At 41.2% G+C, this 9,209-nt stretch overlaps 1 protein-coding gene across 2 annotated transcripts in view; it reads right to left on the reverse strand.

Annotated features, from left to right (window-relative positions):
* doc2b (double C2-like domains, beta) overlaps positions 1-9,209 on the reverse strand; it is a 188,730-nt gene that overhangs the window by 46,558 nt on the left and 132,963 nt on the right. The gene's annotated exons all lie outside the window — the stretch shown is intronic.

Genomic DNA, 9,209 nt, shown 5'->3' on the forward strand with positions numbered 1-9,209 from the left:
TGAAATATCAGCAGCAGACTGCATTTACATGAAGTGACAGGCATAATCAAAGCATGGCAGGAAGTGGGTAAAAACACTGAGAACAATGTGATGAATGCTCTGAAGTTAAAAGATAGACACCATGGTTGTTCTGGCTCAGTGTGATTCTGTTTCTGTCAACAGCACATTTTTGAGAAAATTTTCCAGTCACTGACCTTTCACTGGGATTAAATCTTTATACTTAAAAAACAGTCTGAAACAAAAACAAATGCACCACCTAACCAGCTAATACCATACACAACTTTAAATTAATATTTTCACAACTGATGCCTGCTGTGAGTGTATGGCACTGAAGTCAGGAGGTGAAGAGCTAAGATTAGGTCAGTACAAAGACACGGTGGTCGAAAACATACACTGTATATAAAAGATGGATCCAGGCACAGTGACAACTCCTACTACTGTTTTGAATCCTGGACTTAAACATATTTGCCATATTTTTTCAAACCAGATATCACAATTGACATGACAGGGCTTGTTAGTCACAAAGAACCCACAATGCAAACAGCACATACTGCTTTCTTGTCCTTTTTGACTGCAATGGTGAGCATAATCTACAAAATATGTTTTAACTGACATCTGAAACCTCAAACACAAGTTCATAATCACATCAAGTGTTTTTGAACTTGTGTTCAATTTACATTTTCAGTTTACAGATTTAAAGTCATGAAAGAGAAGCCCCTTCACATTTATAGCTCAGGTGCTTGGACCGGTTCTTCTATAGCGCCTTTTTTGACATTCAAAGAGCTTTGCACAGCTCGCCTCATTCACACAGGCACTGCTTTCTATCTAACATTAACACTGCATCAGAGAGCAACTTGACGTTAGTATTTTGCCCGAGGATATTTGGCATGCAGACTGGAGCAGACAGGGATCAAACCACAAACCTTCCAATTAGTAGATGACCTGCTCTACCACCTGAGCTACAGCCACCCCATCAAAGATTCTTTGCTGCAAGCTGAAATTGATGAAGCATTAACACATATTATGCTACTCCTGATAGTCTTTTAGTGAGGTGGCCTGAGTGCTTCCTTTGTTGGGAAGCTTTCCACACATGTTTAACCTGTAAGCCTCGCCTGAGTGGGCCAGAGGCAACAAGATTAGCCTTCACCTGCAGAAGGGTTACAGCATATTCATCTTGAATCATACTTGGTATTAATGTCTGTCTCTCTTCCACAGCATGTCTTTTATCCTTCAGTCTTCCTTCTCGCTCCCCAACCGGTCGCAGCAGATGGCCCCGCCCCTCCCTGAGCCTGGTTCTGTCGGAGGTTTCTTCCTGTTAAAAGGGAGTTTTTCCCTCCCACTGTCACCAATGTGCTTGCTCATAAGGGGTCATATGATTGTTGGGTTTTTTCTCTGTATGTGTTATTGTAGGGTCTGCCTTACAATATAAAGCACCTTGAGGCGACTGTTGTTGTAATTTGGCGCTATATAAATAAAACTGAATTGAATTGAGCTGATCTTGGCTGCAGTGTCCCCCAATGGCTCTCTTCAATTCTTTGGGCTCTAAGCTGATCTTGTTTTTTGTACACTTGGATAAAAGAATCGTGTCTGGATAAGTGTAGTTACTAACACCTCTTCTAGGAGAAAGCTCGGTGCAACGGTCAGGTCAGGTTCTTGGCAGTTGTTCTTGCCTTTGGAGCCTCGTCTACTTCCAAATTTCTAAAATCTAAAAACTTTGAGTGGCTGCACCCGGTGTGTATTAGCTTTGACCATCTTAAAAACTGTTTATAGCACCGGCTTTACATACAGGTCTCGACAAGCAAAACTTTCAAAGTTATTTTTAAAGCTTTGAATAAAAGCATTTTCTGCTCTTTCACAGAGTCTGACAAGTAGCTTCAGCTGAAGACATTAAAGCAGAATATATTTTTGAGTTTGATGAATAGATCTGAATGCTTTCTTTAAAACTTTTCATCTGAGTTTGACAAAAGCACATTTTCTGGCACACAACTTGGCCCTTTTAGTTTTCTTTCACTGCTCTCGTAACAATGTTTTTGGCTCCAATTCAGTGAAAAAGCCTTAAAAATATACTGCACTCTACCTGCTTAATGCCAAGCGGCAGACAGACGCGGTCAGACATTTCCCTCAGGAGGTGGTGAGGAACAAAACAGAGCTAAAATAAGTGTGTACAGACATGTGCTGCTAAAGGTGACACATTAAAAGATGTAAATCTGTGATCAAAGTACTTCAAGTACAAATCAGCCGTTGCTCCTTCCACTGGGTGTATGAGACATGAGTCCAAACGTCAGACAGTGGCTTGTTTAGTAAGATCTGCATCGCTGTTTATTGGAGCAGCCATCAGACGTACACTTTGTCACTTCATCGATTGCAAATTAGCAAGGTGATGAAAATCGCTGTGACAAGTGACGCGGCTTTATCGGCGGAATATTGTTTGGGGAAATCCTGGGAGCACGCTGCTGACATGATGAGGATGGAGACCCTGTGCCATGTGTGAGGACATGTGAGTTTGTTGAATTTAATCAATTAGCTGCTGTGATTATTTGCAAGTCTGATGGCAGGGTTCCACATAACAAGGCTCTCGCTGATTGTTTCTCCCTCAATCAGCGGTTGTTTCCCCCGAGGAAGGCTGTTGAATAGGCACACACACACTATGTGTATATACACACACACACACACACACACACACACACACACACACACACACACACAGTGACTGTTCAAAATTATTTTTTTAAGGCTGATAGCAACATGTTTTATAAAAAATCATTTTAATAAACTCGTTTAATTTAATTTGAAAGCTTTCATGGTTTTCATTAATTATTCATGTATTTCCTCCCTTCTTTCTGTTGTTCCAGATTTTTGATCTTATTGAATAAAATGTCTCTGAAGCATTAGAGTAGTGCACCGGATGCCGAACAAATGAATGGAATCAGACAGATTGTGGGAACGTGGGTACTGATGGTTAAAAATATACTGCGTAATTCAAAAGTCTTCAAATCAAATTCAGCAAAGGTTATTTGTTCTGTCCTCATAATTTTCCACTACTGTTGCACGGCAACAAAAATGCTAACTGATTACCAGTACAGCACACAGACTGTATACCAAAGATGGCTGTAGTCACTGTGACATCACCTTTCACTATCTTGGTATTTTGGATTTGGACATGATGACAAAATGCTGAATCTGAGTGAGAATAGAGGGACACCACACTCATAGGGTAACACGCTGTCATGGTCCGGGTTAGTGCGGCTCCGCCCCACGTGCTGGTGATTCCACCTCGGGGCGGAGCCGCCGCGCCTCCTTGTCATCACCTCAACTGCAAGTAATCAGGTTGCGGGCTTTTTATGACCAGCGTTCTCATGCACTCCCCGCCAGAACATCTACTAAATCACTATCTCCTGGACGTCAGTGCTTTCTACTGTCACAGCTGCTGTTTATCCGCTGGTCAGCTCGCAGCTTCTCCATAACTCTTTACCTGCCTGCCCCCCCGCTTGGCCTCGGAAATTAACGGAGCTTCTTCCTGGACTCACCTGTTCTCGCACCCGGACCACTACCCCCCCTTCCACGCTTTGTTTTCGCCTGCATCCAATGACTGTAAGATCTCTTTTCCCTGCCTTCATCTCACGGTTCCTGCTCCGGATGTTACCCGGTGTCAGGTTCCCCCCTCCGGTCCACGACAGCCCCAAGACTCCCTCACGGACCCCACTCCCCTGGTAACCCAGTGATAACTCAGCATTCCACTTTTAGTTTGGATAGTTCAGTCCGTCAGTTTGTGGTGTCTCTCTATGTGTGACTTTAAAGCGCCTGAATTCTGCTCGTAGATTAACAGCATATTTCTGTTCTTAGTATCTTCGTGAAAGAAGAAGTAGTATTGCGTTCATAGTATTGCGTTCATAGTATTGCGTTCATAGTATTGCGGCTGAGTGCCCGCTCACAGTATTTATCCCCTCAAGGAGTTAAGTTGTTTTTGTTTCAGCGAGGCAATGCTAATTCTGCCTCCCGTAACGTATTAAATATTCTGTCTTGCCTTTCTTAGATGTGTTTAGATGTGTTCAGCATCCTTGTGCATTTAGTCTTGCTCTTTGAATTCTGTAATAAAGTTAACTTTGCTCACAGTTCCTGCGTAACTGAGTAGTGTCCGCATCAGAGTCCATTTCCTTGTGTTTGGCTGCTTGGCCGTGACACACGCTTGTTAATCACATATTCAGCTTTATTTATTGTTCTGAGTTAAATCCAATGAGGGCTGTCAAATAAATGCTCTTTATGCTGCAAAGAGAACTTATCAGTTGCAGTCTATCATGAATACTAATGAGATGTTAACAGGCCTTGGCCTTGGCAAGTTGAATGGCATTATAGAACCTTCAGCACCACTCATTAAAAGACTGAAGTGAGTATATGTATATATTTGAGGGCATATGTACGTTTTTGACCGAGTGTGGATTAGAGAAACTCCAATCTAATTTTCATGCCCGTGTGTGCAAACTTCTTACCACAACTGTATATAAAGACTCTACATGCCACCGCAACCCAGGGACACACAGAGGTGTTTACCAGCACAGTATTTGCATATAAGGTGTGCAGATACTGTGCATACCTTACAATGGTAAATTTCAAAACTATTTTCCAGTATAGGAGCAGAAAACGTACATGAAATATAAATAAATATGGGAATGAGTGATAACAGCTCCTCCTGCATTATGTGAAAGTCAAGGTGTTGTTGTTTTTGGTGGGGCACCTTGACTTTTCTACAAGCTTCTCATGGGAGTTACTAAGTGGATTGTTGACAGGATGTGAAGAGCAGAGGAAGTGGTCAGCTGAATTTCAATGCAGTCATATACACTGACTTGTGAGCAGGCATGTTGTTAAAACACAGTGAAGCAGCTAGATCTGAGGGTGTGATTTAATTAAAGGTTTGACTGGTTCAGATCCCTGAAATAAAGAAAAAAAAAACTTGGAGTTAGAGTGCTGCTGCTGGCTTTATCCACAGCCATGAAAGAAAGCAGTGAATTAAATAGATAATGAGTCCATTTGCAGAGGAGCTGTAGCTTTCTATTCCACACGTGTGATCAGCGTGCATTAATGGGGAAATAATTCACCGCCACCACCTGCTCATAGATGGAGGGCGGTGCTACAAATCAGCAACTGGTGTCACAAACATTTCCACTGTAGAGGCTAAAAAGGCTTTGCTCCATAGCTGATTATTCCAGCGTTTTTGCATGGATGTATAGATTGATAAGCTATACTTTAACTAGTTTTGTTTAAAAAGCCTGCACACCTGAATGAGGCAGAGAGAGAAGTAACAAGGCAAACGCAGAGGCCTGTCGAGCTGCAGATGTGCGCTGCAGTTTTATCACAGTTCAGTAATCGGCGCCCAAAAATTGCTCGTTTAAAACTCTGACATCTGTTATTTTTCTATAAAACTATTCAAGCTGAGAAAAATCTCACTGACATCGTCTTATTTATACCGCTTTATGCCCAACAGTGAATATGCTAATACTCAGTGGAACCAAACAACTAAACACAATAATGGCATAATGATGCACATTTTCTACACCATTAAACTTAAAGAGGAATTCCACTTATTTAGAAAAGGATGGTCTAAAATCAAAGAAGAAGAGACAGAAGTGGCTTTGCTTTCATTTGTTCCTTTTTGTTCCTTGTCATTCAGGGTGATCGTGGCTCAAGAGTTGGGAGTTCGCCTTGTAGTCGGAAGGTTGCCGGTTCGAGCCCCGGCTTGGACAGTCTCGGTCGCTGTGTCCTTGGGCAAGACATTTCACCCATTGCCTACTGGTGGTGGTCAGAGGGCCCGGTGGCGCCAGTGTCCGGCAGCCTCACCTCTGTCAGTGCGCCCCAGGGTGGCTGTGGCTTCAATGTAGCTGCCATCACCAGTGTGTGAATCTGTGGATGACTGTAAAGCGCTTTGGGGTCCTTAGGGACTAGTAAAGCACTATACAAATACAGGCCATTTACCATTTTTTGGGACAAGGTCTTATAACATGATGTTACACTTACCTATAGATCTTTTTCTGTTGAAAGTAAAATGTAATTGTTAAAGGGACATAGTTATGCTGGGGGTGTTATGGGAGGACTGATATTTTTGATTTTATTTTTTCTCGCTGTAAAAATAACTAAAGGACTTTGCAGTCCTGTGAAAAACTAAGTGCATCCTTCCTGCTTCTTTAGGAATGAAGACAGTAAGTAGCAGCCATGTGCTTCTAGTCAAGTGCACTTGATTGACTGATTGTCAGCACCTCTTTAAATGCTGCAGTTTGGGTAGTTTGGTGATCTGGGGCAATCAGGTATGTGTCAACACAATGTTCCCAGGACTGAACATCCCAGCATACTTATCTCAGAGAAGCTGCAAAAAAACCCCAAGAGTTTTAAAACCCCAGCACATCCCAAACTCTACAGAGCTTAGTTAGCATGATGCTAAACTTCACAACAACTAGAAAAAGACTGAAGAAATACAGTTTATCTGGAAAGGTTTCAAGGAGAAAGCTTCTCTCTAAAAAGAATATGGCAGCAAGATTTATTCAACAATGTCCTTTGGACAGATGAGACCAAAGCGGAGATGCTTGGACATAATGCACCATGACAAAGCTCCATGTTTGGAGAAAACCTAACACAGCATATTTCAACTCAGCTAATTTTAATTGTCAGCACAGAGATGATGATTTAAGCCTGTTTTGCAGTCACATGACCTGTGCACCTTGCAGTCACTGAGTCGAACGTGAACTCCTCTGTATACCAAAGTACTCTAGGGTCAAATGTCAGGCTAGCTATCCTCTAAAACTTACATAAAATCATGGTACAGGGAAATAATCCTAAGCACAGTAGCCGATCTACAACTACATGGCTGAAAAAGAAGAATCAAGATGCTGCGAAAGCCGAGTCAAAGTCAAAAAGTGAATGATCAGGGACTTTAAGAGAGCTGTGAATAAATGATTGCCTGCAAACTTCAAAGAATCGAAGCAATGCCAAGACGAGTGAGCACAGTTTCCCCAAAAAGTAATAAAAATGATTACTCCAATTTACTTCTACTGCTACCTAAAGTGAAATCGACTCATGGGATTTAGTTATTTTTTCACAAGACTGCATATAATTCTAGAAACATTTTTCCACGAGTCTAAACCAAAACTATAATCTTTTCTTAACCCTAACTGAGCACCTTCCCTCATCTAAAACTAAGCAGGTTTTAGAGTGAACAAGTGAATGTGAACCTGTAACGCAAATGAAAATAGAATGAAATGGATAAAGCAAACATTACAGTTATGTGCTGGTCAATATTGCCATGGCTGGTGCATGTAATGTGACATCCATTATAAGAACACATTGGCTCTTTATAGCTAGCTACAACAAATTTGTGCTAGATAAAAAGCTTATTTTTTCCTTTCTTCACTTTCTAAACGAGTGAAGATAATCCGGGGTAAACGGTGAAGGACAGATGGTTCATGCACCTGCACCTGCCAGATATTTATATTTTCATTTTAAATTTCTGTACAACGTTTTAACAGTTTCCAAGGATGGTTTTCTGTAACAAAACCATCTGAGACATCAGGTTGGAATCGGTTCCTACGAGGAAATTAAAATGCCAGGGAGGTTATGTTTTTGGTAGCCTGTGTGTGTGTGTGTGTGTGTGTGTGTGTGTGTGTCATTCTGTCTGTAAACACAATACAGTAGCTCAAAAACGCAGACAATCATTCAAAACACGAAATGTTTTCAATAAATGATGATAAAACTTTGCAGGGGTGTAGAATGGGGTCGTGTAAACAGTCCATTAAAATTTGGCTTATATCCACCAAGGTCTTCAAGGTCAGCAAATCAACAAAAAGCCTTTGTCATCATATAGAAAGTACTGTATAGAGATTTAAAACCTCTGGCCAATTACTGAATATCTTTAAAAAACAAAATGAACATATAAGAAATACAAATCTTTCTCTTTAAAAGTTTGCGGTGTGCTTGTTGTTTTTAACCCTAACCCTTCCATCATCATCATCATAATTAAAATAATCCAATCATCAAATTTTATTATTATTATTATTATTATTATTATTATTATTATTATCATCATCATCATCATCATCATCAGCCACACTACTTCATTTTTAACACTGCGGGCTGTCAAAACGTCACCAACGCCAGTTTACACCATTCAGTCCGTCTCTGGACTTGACAGGTTTAATTTGGAACAATTACGGCATTTTATTGTGTCTGATTACGGTCATAATAACCTCCGTGAGTCTCATCGGAGGTGATCTGGCTTTATAGCAGAGCATGAAACTTCACTTCTGATTAGAGCGCAAGCAGACTTGACCTCTTTGTGTGGGTCCTAATGAGGGTCTTAGAATGAGCCTAATGATTATTTTGAGAATGATTGCAGTGAATCTTTGAGGAGGGAGAAGGTGACAGCATCTTGCTTTACTGGCACAAAAATGCAGAGGGATCTGTGATGCTGCCTGATGAGACAGGAGACAAATCCACGAGGCAGCATGCCCTCATGGAGAGTTTTTGACGTTGCAGTCAAATAATCCATGACATATTCATATAAATGTATGCGATTAACATGAAAGGAGTTGGATAGTTGGCATTAGCGCTGATGCCCTCGGCAGAACATATAAACAATGGAAAACCCCTTACATAAACTCCAAGTGGAAAATGATACAAGACAGTATGACACTATGAGAGCAGATCCTTTGTCAGACCCTAAAGATATTTGCCTAGTCTTCAGAAAGCACATTTAAAGGCTAAAAACTCCATGAATTCACAGAAAATGGAGCACACCGCTTCATCAGCAGGGCCAGAGTTGATAGACAGTAGGAGCAGCAGATGGCATGCAGAGTGATCCAAAGCCAGTGTTTTCAGTGTTTTACATAATAAGTAGTAACCATCTTGACCTCTGTCAGCATCTGAAGAAATAGCCAGTGAGGGGTAGAAACAGTTTGGCAGGCGGGGCAAAAACAGTCCAGTCTCCCCAGAAATAGCCCTCTGATTGGATGATTCTTACAGTGCCAATATTCAGTACTTGAGCAGGAAGTAGTGAACCCTTAATGTAGCGGTTGTAAAAGTAAAGAAGTGAAGGCTGAAGTGGTGCACAAGTGGGTAGTGTGTTACGAAATAAAATTCCATTTTATTTCAACTCATGTTAACTTTGCGCTCTCCAGTCTGAATAAATGTAACAGAGCAGAAAACGCCCGGTTTCACAGAAATACATG

This window comes from Maylandia zebra, linkage group LG10 (assembly GCF_041146795.1).
Source record: "Maylandia zebra isolate NMK-2024a linkage group LG10, Mzebra_GT3a, whole genome shotgun sequence".
Classification (NCBI taxonomy): Eukaryota; Metazoa; Chordata; class Actinopteri; order Cichliformes; family Cichlidae; genus Maylandia; species Maylandia zebra.